Raw genomic sequence first — 12,747 nt, forward strand, 5'->3', positions numbered from 1 at the left:
ACCCTGCAAGAAGACAAAGAGTTGTGGCAGTTGGTTGACTCAATGAAACAAGGACATGGCCCAGTGAGTGACCACCTTTCAGTATAAGAGACAATGAAGATTTTCTGGAGAAAAGAAATATTATAAGATTGACGCACGAAGCAACGTTCCAGAAAGAAGATAATTGGAAGAAAGAGGATGCTCTCCCTTGTCTTCAAAGAAAGGAAGAGGAACCCCAGGGAACGACAAAAACAGGCAACCTGTCATCAGTGCTAAAGAAAGTGCTACAACTAAAGAAATCACTGTGTAAGCAACACACTAATTACAAAAAAAGTGAGCATGCATTGATTAAAAATAAAACTTGCCAGACTAATTTTATTTCCTTTTTTTATCAAATAACATTAGTAGATTGCAAGACTGCTGTCAACTTAATAGACAGAATGTTTGGGAGACTTTCTGGAAATGGCAGCTAAGATGATTGAGAATCTGGAGGCAGTGAAGGCCCTGGATAGTTTCAGCCATGGGGAGAGAAGATGGGGACGACCTTTTTTTTTTTTTTTTTTAATTTGATTTATATGCCGCCCTTCTCCGGAGACTCAGGGCAGCTTACAATGCGTTAAGCAATAGACCTTGAGGATCTAATGAAAGCCCTCCCCAAATAACCAAGAGAATGTCACCCAGGAGGAGGACAAACCCTATTCTCTCTCATCCAGAGCCCAGAACACCACTTAGGGGGAAGACCTAGAGGGCTCCAGACCAGTCATCTAGGCTAGGGGAACACCGTCTCCCATGTTCCTCCACCTGTCTGACCAGACTGAGCAGAGAGGATCCCCTCCAGCTCCTGTCTCCCTGCGAGTATTCTTTGGTGGGGCCCAGGAGCAGCCTTTCCCCACATATGCCCCCCTATGCCCTTCAGCCAGCTCCACCCTCTGAGAAGATGGACAGGTCCCGTCTGTTCCATCCCACCTGTTCAGGAGGAGGTGGTGCTGATTGAAGTGGGGCTTCCCAAGAATGTGACTTTGGTATTTTCTGCTTTTTATTTTGATTCTCCTTTGTGTTTATAGGGTGTGGTTAAAAAAAAGGTTGGGTTTTTTTTTTTTAAAAAGAGGGTAGTCATGGCAGCACAAGTGAAGCTCCCCCCAATTTCTGCATGCATGCACAAAAAATGGGCAGAGCACCAATTGTGCCATTCCGGCTGCCATCTTGACTTTCTAACCACTCCTGCTTGTGTGTACTTTTGGTGTATTTGGGATGGATTTTCTTTTTTTTAATTCTTTTTTGTGGATGTTTTTATTTTAGGATGAAATTGTTAGCTGCCCCAGGCCTTTATGATTCAACAGCATCCATGTGAGGCAAATAAATACATCCTCTACTGAATTTCTAAAAAGCTCCTAGCAGGAAGAGAGTTTGAGGCCCTATGGTCCCTCCCCTGAGTGAGTCCAGCAGAGGCCGGACCACGCTCTGTGTGCCCGCTGCCTTTGGCAGGAGTTGAGGCCAAGGGGATGCTTGCTCCACAGGTGGAGTCCTTTTGCCTTTCCTGCCCAGCCTTCCCCACTTCCCTCCTCTTCAGGACAGTCTTTAAGTCCTGCTACCCAGCAGGAGAGCGGCCAGTCTCTGTGCCAGTCTGGTGCACCCAGAGGTTGCAGACACAGGGCAGAGCCAGAGCCCCTGCTGGCAGCATCACAGCCTGAATGCTCTACACTCTTGCAAGGGAAGCTGGGCCGCCAGACGAGGGTGCGGAGAAGAGAGGTCCACCTTCCCTCCCCAAGAAGACTCTTAAAGAAATGCAAAGCTCTGCTCTCCCTCATTCAAATTCCATCAATGAGCAGCTAAGCCAGGCCAGAGCTTGTGGGCTTTGAGGGAGATTTTCTCTTTATTCTTAATGGGGTCTCCGCAGGGCTGTTTCCCTTGTAGAGGGAAGATCTCCAAGGATCTTGCCAGGCAGAATCCTCTCCAGTAGCCCTAGATTTACCCCGGTTGGCTAAGATCATTTCTACCTTGGCCCAGGGTACCTCTATCCCCCACCGGCAAGCTCCTCCTCACCTACCTGCCCAAGGAACACTTGGCTGGCTCAGACCAGGACCAGCTACTCCAGGATCCCGTCTCCGGAGTGTCCCCCCCTCACCCGGCCTTTTCTCCGATCCCCCCACAGAAACCTCCCTTCATTGCTGCAGCAGACTTTGGGGATCGATCCCTCCAAGCGCCCCAGAGGCGGCGGGTGGGTTTGGGGGCGCTGAAGGTTACCTCTGGTGAGCCCTCTCCGAGGGAGGGAGGAGCCCTGCTCGAGGCTGGCCACTTCCCGGCCCCTTTGGGAGGCAGAGGTTTTGGGGGAGCCCCTGCCTGCTCCACTCATCCTGGGCTGCTCCCTGCGCCCGGGGCTGCTGGAAGGAGAGGCAGCCGCTCTCTGCGAACTTCCCCGGCAGGCAAATTCTGGGGGCTTCTTGGAGGGGAGCGGGGGTCTTATTTCCTGTCTCCGCAGGCAAAGCGGGGAGGGGCGGAATCCGCAGCGGCCCATTTCACAGAGGCGACAACGAAGGAGAATCCCCGGCAAGGCTCGGTCCCCAAAGGGGCGGGCAGCTGAGCATGCTGCGCTCTTCGGCAACGAGGAGGGAGCCGGGGCTGCCGGGGCTCGGCCGCAGCGGAGCGAGGGGCGCCCAAGGAATCCTCCCGCCCCGCCGCTCTGCGGAACCACTTTCGTCCCCGACCGAGTCCGCAGCTCCGGGACGCCCCCAGAATCCCGGCTGCCGCCGCCCTGCCCGCCTCCCCATCGCCGGCCGAGGGGCGAGGTGCCCACCTTTGCACGGAGGTCGTGGACGAGGCCAAGGCGCAGGTCGGACGGCGGGGGTCCTGCTGCTCCTCGCTCGCAGATGGGCCGGCGGAGAGCGCGGGTGCGCGGCGGGCTGGGCTCGGGGAGGGCGCGGTGCCGGTGCCGGTGCTGGTGCTGGTGCAGCTGCTTCGCGCGGGCTCGGCGCATCACATGCCCCCCCCAGACCCCCACGCGCCCCCTCCCCTTCTGCTCCAGCCCTGCTGACGTCTGCGGTGCGAGGGAGCCGGGGCAGATTAACCCTTGCCTGCCGGGGCCAGCCGCCCAGAGCCCAAGAAGGGAGGAATTCAGAGAGATGCCGGGGTTCCCAAAGGTCATCCAGTCTCATGCGCTTTGCAGCCGAGACGCAATCTCTGCTCGTGCCCAGTGGAAGCCAGCAGAGTCGGTGTATTGGTGTGAGGCTGCCTTCAGCCACTGAAAAAGAAAAACCAAATGTACAGGTTGAGAATAGGTGGCCCCTGGCTCAACAGCAGCGACTGCGAGAGGGATCTTGGAGTCCTAGTGGACAATCACTTAAATATGAGCCAGCGGTGGGAGGCAGGAGCCAGAAAAGCCGAGGCCACCCTAGGCTGCATCAACAGAGGGACAGGATGGAGATCACCTGAAGGGTTAATACCGCTTTAGAAGGCCTTGGTAAGTGTTCCACACTTGGAACCCTGCAGCCAGTTTTGGTCGCCACAATGTGGGGAAAATGTTGAGACTCTGGAAAAAGAATCAGAGAAGAGCAACAAAGATGATTAGAGGGCTGGAGGCTAAAATATGTGAAGAACGGTTGCAGGAATTGGGTATGTCTAGTCTAATGAAAAGGAGAACCAGGGGCGACAGGATAGCAGTCTTCCGATAGTAAAGGGATACCACAAAAAAGAGAGGGTGTCAACCTATTCTCCAAAGCCCCTGAAGGCAAGACACAAAACAGTGGATGGAAACTAATCAAGGAGAGAGTCAATCTAGAATTAAGGAGAAATTTCCTGACAGAACAATCTGGAATGGCTTCCCTCCAGAAGTTGTGGGTTTTCTGTCACTGGAGGTTTTTAAAAAGAGATTGGACAATCAATCATTTATCTGAAATAGTCTTGGGTCTCCTACTTGAACAGGGGGCTGGCCTAGAAGACCTCCAAAATCACTTTCAACTCTGTTATTCTTTGTTCTCTGTTATTCAGAGAACAAAGGGCCAAGAACTTTTGTAAATGATTGTAAATTACCGTATTTTTCGCTCCATAAGACACACTTTTTTGTCTCCCAAAAGTGGGTGGAAATGTCTGTGCATCTTATGGAGCAAATATTTCCGAAGCCCCGCCCACCTGCCAACCCCACCCTTTGGCCGTTTTCGGTCTCTGTGCATCCCGTTTTCAGCCTCCACAATGGAGGCCAAAAATGGTGCACCCAGAGGCTGAAGATGGGGCATACAGAGGCCAAAAACAGGAATGCGTCTTATGTCTTATGGAGCAAAAAAATATGGTAACACTTTGCAACGGGGAAAATATTAATTTTTATAATTTTTAAATTTTTTAACAAAAAAACCCCATGAAAATAGAGACTGACATTATAATGACTTGCAAAATATATCAAGCTTATCCCCACAGAAGACCTAAACTATATATGTATCAAATGTAAATTAATATCTATTACTAGAAGAAAACATAAAGGGTCTAGATTCTAGAAGCAACTGTAGCCACCTGAAATTCAATGAACAAAGCAAGAATCCGCAGCCTACACAAGAAGATTACACCAAAGGCTGGGAACAGCTTAGGAAATCCTGGGGAGGAAAGGAAGGGGAAAGGGGTGTTCCAAGCACCCTTCCTCAAGCAAAGGGATCCCCTGGTTGCTCCTGGGGCCTGCCTTGAAAGCTGCTCTTTCATCTCATCCATCTAAGCTGACCACCGTCTGCTCTTCCCACCTGAAAATTCAGCAAACCAGGCTCAATCCAGGCATTGCCCAGAGACAAGGAAAAGGTGCATTTGCTTGTCGGGCCGAGGGGAGGGAGGGAGGGAGGGAGGGAAGGAGGAGAGAAGAGAAAAGCAAAATTAGATCCAAGGGGGCAGATTCTGGCAAACAGGTAGTCTTCAACTTACAACCATTGTGGTTGTTACAGCCAATGGCTGTTTGAAGTTACAACGGCACTGAAAAAAGTGACATGACAATTTTTCTCACCACTGTTGCAGCATACCCAGAGTCACTTGATCAAAATTTGGATGCTTGGCAACTGGTTCACAGTTGTGACAATTGCAGTGTCCAAGGATCATGTCATCCCCTTTTGCGCCCTTTTGACAAGCAAAGTCAATGGGGAAGCCAGATTCACTTAACAACCATGTTACTTAATTAACTATGGCAGTGATTCACTTAACAACTGGAAAGGTCATAAAATGGGCAAAACTCCCTCAAGATCTGTCTTGCATAGCAGTGGAGATTTTGCGCTCCCTTGCAGTCATAAGCCAAGGACTACCTGTAAATCAGCTGCCAGCAGTTGAGCAGTTCAATTCTCACCAGCTCAAGGTGGACTCAGCTCAAGGTGGACTCAGCCTTCCGTCCTTCCCAGGTCGGTAAAACTTTGCAGGTGGGAATGGCAAATCTTCTGACTGGCAGCCTCCGTTGCTTTAATGAGCACTGAAGGACTGGTCCAGGACTGGCTGTGCACAGTGAAAGAGATGAATAGGGCTGTGGCCCCATAACGTTTTAGCTACCTGAATTACTTGTCTTTAAGCGATTTCAGCTCATCTTCCTGGGCCATCCAGTGGCCGCCTGAATGTTTCTAAAAATTATGCTTGAACATCACAGCGAATCCTCGACTTATGAGCCCAAAACATGTTGCTAAGTGATATCGTTGCTAAGTGAGTTTTGTCCCATTTTATGACCTTTCTTGCCACAGTTGCTAAGTGAACCATTGCAACTGTTAATTTAGAGACACTGCTATTAAGTAAAACTGGCTTTCCCCATGGAGTTTGCTTCTCAGAGTGTCACAAAAGGTGATCATGTGATCCCAGGACATTGCAACTGTCATAAATATGAATCAGCTGCCAGGTGTCTGAATTTTGATAAAGTGGCCATGGGGATCCTGCAATGGTCGTAAGTGTGAAAAACAGTCATAAGTCACTTTTTTCAGCACTGTTGTAACTTTGAACTGTCACTAAACAAAAGGTTGTAAGTAGAGGACTACCTGTAATACGATTGCTTTATAATGTTACAGGCAATGGTGGGATTCAGCCAGTTCGCCCCTATTCAGGAGAACCAGTTGTTAACTTTCTAAGCAGTTCGGAGAACCAGTTGTTGGAAGAAATCTTATTTACTTTTTTTTCCCCACTTTACAGGGCTAATCCTGTAAGGAAGGCAGGAAGGAAACATTCTGGTGTTGTTTCTAGCCTAATCTTTATTGCCCTGCTTGCAGAAACTGCCTCTCTGGTTAACCCTTATTACATTGTAACAGCTAAGGCGAAGCGCCCATCGACGTGAGTGATGTTGAGTTGGCCATGCCCACACGGTCACATGACTACCAAGCCATGCCTACCCAGCTGGTCATTAGGGCAGAGAACCGGTTGTTAAATTATTTGAATCCCATCACTGGTTATAGGTGGAATATGATATGTGAGAAGAGGCCGTAGACTCACCAGAGTCTTCCAGACTCTTCCAGAGCAGAGGTTTGAAACCCCTGAATGAGAGACGGGCTGCCTGGGGGCAAAAGGAGAGACAAAGGAGGGAGACTGGAGTCCCCTGGCAAGTTGGCCTGCCATTCCCATAACCTCTGCAAGGTGGCTGGGCTGATGGGAGCTGAGGTCAGAGGGCCCCCGGTTGCCCCCCCATCCCAAGAACCCGAATCTTTCCTTCTTCTGCCCTTCAGTGCCCAGAAGCCCTTGAGGGGCAGGAGCAGCCGCAGAGTGACCCCCCCGCTGCTTCCCCATAGAAGTGATGCTGCTGCTTCTGTCTCTTTTGCATGGAGGATAAACAGGGCGGGAGGGGGAACAGGTAGGGCATGCCCATGCAGTCCAGCTTTTCTCTCTCTTTTTTTTTGGCGGTGGGGGGGGCATTGCTTTTGGTGCTGTGGTTTTAGTCAGACCTTGAAAACCTCAATGTGGACAGCAACAAATCTCGGGGGGCTCTGGCTTTGCAGGCTGCTTGGCACAGACTCCCCGTGAAAACAACCCAGCACAGGTGGGTTGAGCCAAGGGCCTTTCCTTGGGGGAGGAGGCAGCAGGGTCCCACTGGGATGCTCAATAAGGCCCCAGGGATGGGGGGGGCAGCTCTCTCAAGCCAGGAGGCCCAGCATCGAGACTCATGTCCTTGCCTGAGCTCTCAGAAAACCCCAAGCCCCAGCAATTGCAGCCAGGGGAATGGGACTTGTAGTGTTGCAGGAGGCAGATCAGGCATTGTCTCCTGCTCCTCCAGCAGTAAGGGCCAAGGCTGCTCTCTTGCCCAGAGGGACTGGGTGCAATTTGCTTCTGCCTGAGAGGTTTGCCTGATATCTTCTAGACTGCACCTTGTGCTAAGCAGGGTGCCTGCAAAGCCTGGGCAGAAAAGTCCTGGTGGGGGGGGCAGTCAGAGCTCTGCCTGTTGTTTGAGCACAGTGGTGCAGCTTTGCTCTCATGGATATGGTTGCCACCTGGACTTTTGGACCGTGCCCTGCAGACACACACACACACACACACACACACACACACACACACACACACGGTCAGGGAAGGCAGAGGATGAAATGAGAGTTGTGAGGTCATGACACACTCTCTCCCCTCATGGCATGTTTGTGTTGACATTGCAGATACCCACAAATGGGGCAGAATGTGCAGCATGCAGCATGATGTTAATGCAGAGGTGGTATTCAGCAGGTTCTGACCAGTTCTGGAGAACCGGTAGTGGATATTTTAAATAGTTCGGAGAACCGGTAAATACCAACCCTAACCCGCCCCCATCTATTCTATGCCTCCCGAGTCCCAGCTGATCGGGAGGAAATGGGGATTTTTGCAATAACCTTCCCCTGGAGTGGAGTGGGAATAGAGATTTTACAGTATCCTTCCCCTGCCACACCCACCAAGCCACGCCAAGCCACGCTACAGAACCGGTAGTAAAAATTTTGAATCTCACCACTGTGCTAATGTTGTCTTTTTTGGCAAAACCCTTGTGGCGCAGCAGACTAAAGCACTGCTATTAACACCAGCTGCCTGCAATTACTGCAAGTTAAAATCTCACCAGGCTCAAGGTTGACTCAGCCTTCCATCCTTTCTAAGGTAGGTAAAATGAGGACCCAGATTGTGGGGGCAATAAGCTGACTTTGTATAAATATACAAAAGTATGAAGACTATTGCTTAACGCATTGTAAGCAGCCCTGAGTCTCCGGAGAAGGGTGGCATATAAATCAAATTAAAAAACAAAAAACTCTGGATTCTGCATCCATTCTGTTCAGGCCATTAAAACAATGGCAAAGGACAGATCCAACCCCAATCCTTGGATACTTGACTCCAGTTCGATGTGGGATCATTGATGAGCACTCTTTGTGTGTGAAGCACGCCTGTGATTCTGGAGCCCCCACTCGACTAGCTTGCTAATCCCAATGCCTTATCATTTGTCCTGCAGGGTATAGGCAAAAAAAGTCAAGATGGCAGCTGCCAACAATAGGATCAAAGCTCTGACTTTTGTTTAATGTAACTGACATTAAAAAATGAGTCACACTTCAATCACACCATCTTGACATTTTTCACCAGACCTTGCTGGCCACCAAACTTGTAAAATGCTTTGTGGAAATCAAGATATATTAAGTCTAGCTCATTGCCACAATCTGTTAAAGGAAGTTTAACAAGTTAAACACAAACTGACAAAGGGCAATTTTGGAAATTACTGCCTAGAGTAGTTTTCAAGATGTTTTCAGTGCCTTTATAAACTGCCCTAGGATCCTCCTTCAAATGTCTTGATTTAAAGAGCACTAATGTAAAAGCTTTATGTATAAATATTTAGAGTAAATAACGAGGAACAATGAATGAAACAGAACTATGAAGATGAATAACTTACACCTTAAAGATTAAACCACTCAGGCAAGGTCACGGTCATGGTGTTGTCCTCGGAGCTAGGATCACTTTTTGTTAGCTCTGTTTCTAAGTCGCCTGTATAGAGCAGTGGCCCCCAACCTTTTGGGCACCAGGGACCGGTTCCATGGAGGATGTTTTTTCCACAGACCGGAGGAGGCGTGGTTTCACGTGCTGCCTGCATCCTGTGGATGGGGTTTTGCTTGTTTGCATGGCCCAGTTTCTGGCATGCTGCAGACTGGAGGTTGGGGACCCTGGTATAAAGCAGATTAAATTCAAGACTTTATTCCAATTTGACCCAGACTGGAAAAAATTCCCTGGTTTAATGTGTCAAGCAGCACCAGATCAAAGAAATTGGTATCTTGGGGTTTCAGAGGTGGGCAGGCAGAATGCCTTCCACTTGCCTCTGGTTGGGTTTAGCACCAAAATGGAATTTGTTCCTTGTTCTTGTAGGATAAATTTGGGGCTTTCAATGCTGCTGAGCTGCAGTGATCTTCACATTTCCTTGAGCTAGTACAGGGGTCTCAAAACTTGGCAACGTTAAGCCTTGTGGACTTCAACTCCCAGAATTCCGCAGCCTGGGAGTTGACATCCAGAAGTCTTAAAGCTGCCAAGTGTGGAGATCCTGGAGCTAATAGGAAACAAGACTGACCTGGAATTAGCTTCCCCTTTGCTTTCCTGTCTCTACTAAGGGGTGGCCACTCACCCACCCACCCAGTTGTTTAGGCAGGTTTGTGGTGAGGGTAGCTGTAAAGGAAGAAAGGAGTTTGCCACCAGTGCTGCTGCAGAGACTGGCAGTGATGCAGCCACTGCAATTAGTCGCACTGCCAGGACTGACAAGGACCTCAATACAACACTGAAGGAGAAGAAACCAGACAATCTCTTTTGCCCTACAATGAAGCCCAAGCTCTTATATCTCTGTGTAAACTGAGGGAACGTAGCCTCCTCCTCCCCCAGCAGCAAAATCCCCCTCCCCCATGCTCCAGGCTCTCAGATGGTGCGTCTATTGTCTATGGTCATCTATCTCTCTACTTTGAGGGTTTTATTTCTTAATATGCAGCTGAGAGATTATTAATAGAGGGGTAATTATGAAGCTATTCATCGCCTTTGTTTAAGCATTCCCCCTTCAATCACATTGGAAAAAAGCAATAAAGGTACCCGGTTTCCCCGAAAATAAGACATCCCTTGATAATAAGCCCAATCGGGCTTTTGAGTGTATGTGCTAAATACGCCCTCCCTGAAAATATTTAAACGCAGAACTGGAAATCAGGTAAGATGGCAAGAGGAGCACCATCTTGCTCCACGCACCCCAAAATAATAAGACCTCCCTGAAAATAAGGCCCAGTGCTTATTTTGGGGTTCAAAAAATATAAGACAAGGCCTTATTTTCGAGGAAATATGGTAGTCCTTGACTTACAACAGTTTGTTTAGTGACCATTCAAAATTACAATGGCACTGAGAACCTTTGAACTGCACCTGGAAAGAAACTGGGAGCTGGTGCAGTTTGCACAACGGTGGCATCATATGGACAAAACAAGGCTGTGTGCACTGCTGCGTTCTGAACAGTTTAACCTCTGGTGGCCTTCAAAGGCTGCCCCACACGAAATGCATTGCCATAGTCCAACCAGGAAGCGATCAAGGCCGTGGTGAAGTTCAGCCGGGTCTATCAGACTCGGGCGAAACAGTAGCGGCGGTGGGAGGCTCCGCCCACCCGCCCGGACATCATCACGTCCCGTTTTTGACCCTCTGAGCATGCGCAGAAGGCTCTGCACATGCATGTGAGCACACGCTCATATTTGCAAACTGGTAGCGAAGGTAAGTGAATTTCACCCCTGGAAGATAAGTCTTCCACGCCCATGAAAGGCAGTCAAATTTATGAATTTATTAATGTATTTGTTATTCCACTCCCATCTCATGACTGAGCACTGTAGAAAAATCTGAATAGCAATCTGAAATTATAATCAGTCCATCAAACTAGAAGAGGACAGAACAAGATGGCCCACTTTCTAAGAGCCAGGCATAAGGAGGCATTTTTACCCCAGGCACCCATAGGGGCCAGGAGAAGCACACAAAGTGGAGGAAACCCAATTGCCTAGAAACAGTGGAAAGGTGCTTTGGAGGACTTTCCTTTCAGCGAGCAAGGAGTCTCCTCTTTCACTGAGTTGGTCACCTCAACTGCCTCCCTTCCTGTATACCTTATTTGGAAGAAGCAACAGCTGTCCAGCAGTTACTGGCTGAGGGAAGAAAACTCACCCTCTGCCCCTGAATCACTCATGGTTCCTGGGAATCATACAAAGCAGCTCTGATCCCAGGACACTCTGGGAAAGCACCTGATCTGCTTTCTCAATGGCTTTTAGCAAAATTGCTGCTTGTTTTAAGTGTACTTGAATATACTTTGGGTATATCCACTGATTTGGGAGTCCTGAAACATCTTTTCATGCTCTTCATATCCCAAAACTCCTCTGAGGATCAGGAGACCAGCTGGGATTGATGAGGGGCACTATACCAAGTGCTGTGGCCTCTTCCTTGTACCAGGAACCCATCTGAGATGCTTATCAGATAGTTGGGGAATTCTCCAAGTGCCATCCAGAAACTTGGGATCCATTAGGCCCTTGGTGAAGTCCATCCTACTTAGGTCCATCAACGTGGATGGCCTGCAATTTGCATCTTAACCAGAACATCAGATCACAGTTGTGCCCATTCTCAGGCTGAGAGTATCTGCCCAGTTCTCACGGAGGCCACAAGCGCAGGCCAGCCAGCCAAGGTAGTAAACATTGCTCCAATCCAGATTTGCGCTCTCCAGATGCATGACATCTACATGTCATGTAGCCATATTTGAAAGGGTGTGACAACTCTGGAATACCTGTGGAGTGACATGAGCCCCAAAAGGACTAATGGTTTCAGTAGGCAAAGTTCTTTCTTCCCAGGTACAATAGAGGCACCGTCTGGCTGAAATGAAGCCGAGTGACCCAAGGCATTGAAAAGAGATGGCCAGACTAAGAGTGTGGCAGGAAAGGAACCACAGAGCCAGCAGGAAGAGATGGTGGTCCAAGAAGTGTGCATTAGCAAGTGGGACCCTCCTTCCCCTACTTGGGGGCAGCAGAAAATGTCTGGCAATATTCAAGAGCAATGGCGGTTCAATTTCTTTCTCCACTCTAACATGGTAGCAGCTGATTTATGGGGCCTCCAGTGGCCCCAATTCCAACTGCCTCTTCTCTCCTTCGCTCCCCCCTCTTGTTCTTCACTCAGCATCCCAGTGACCATCGCCCTCACCAGGCCTTGATGGCACCATGGACATTGGCCACTTCCTCTCCGTTCCACCCAATTCTTCCATGCCTCATACCTCTGCAACTGCCTGATGGAAGATGGTGACCCTCTCTTTCCCCCTGTCCAGTTGCTTTCTTTATCCAGGACCAAATTCAGGTCCTACTGATCAAACTCCTTTCCCATTTTCCCCCCTTCCCATTCCTTCAATTCATCTATTCAACCACCCACCCACTTCTGGCCTTGCATGCAGCTTCCTTCCTGTCCTCAATCCGAATTCCTTCTAATAAATTATTTCATGCTTCACATGCCCTAAAAATAACCAAGTTAAGGGCCAGCCAGACCAACAACTGCCTAATCAAACAGCATCTTAAGCAGGTCCGCTTCTGTCTTGCACTTGGGAAGTAACCAAGTCATAAATCCTTCATGCCTTTGGAGAATCCAAGGAGTAAAGAGCAGGCGGGGTGGTGGGGGTGGGGGTGTTCCCTCTACACTTAGCTAGCACACCGATCAGACACTTGCAAACATACTTATTTTTAGGAGCTGTGGTGGCACAGTGGTTAGAATGCGGTTGTCAGGATCTCCATCATTGGCCTGGCGCCTCGCCATCAAAGGGGAAGGAAGTGGGGTGAGGCATTTGGGGCAATCCACACCTGTGTATCTAATGGTGGGAAA

General features: G+C 49.3%; 1 protein-coding gene across 1 annotated transcript in view; it reads right to left on the reverse strand.

Moving 5' to 3' along the window:
• Positions 1-3,015, reverse strand: part of LOC148112435 (CYFIP-related Rac1 interactor A-like) — a 28,989-nt gene extending 25,974 nt beyond the window's left edge. Inside the window, exon 1 of the mRNA XM_087876744.1 lies at positions 2,774-3,015. The gene's annotated coding sequence lies outside the window, so the exon portion shown is untranslated. The remainder of the gene's footprint in view (positions 1-2,773) is intronic.
• Between the last annotated feature and the right edge of the window lie 9,732 nt (positions 3,016-12,747).

This window comes from Pantherophis guttatus, chromosome 10, assembly GCF_059756535.1.
Source record: "Pantherophis guttatus breed Tessera chromosome 10, ASM5975653v1, whole genome shotgun sequence".
NCBI classification, from domain to species: Eukaryota; Metazoa; Chordata; class Lepidosauria; order Squamata; family Colubridae; genus Pantherophis; species Pantherophis guttatus.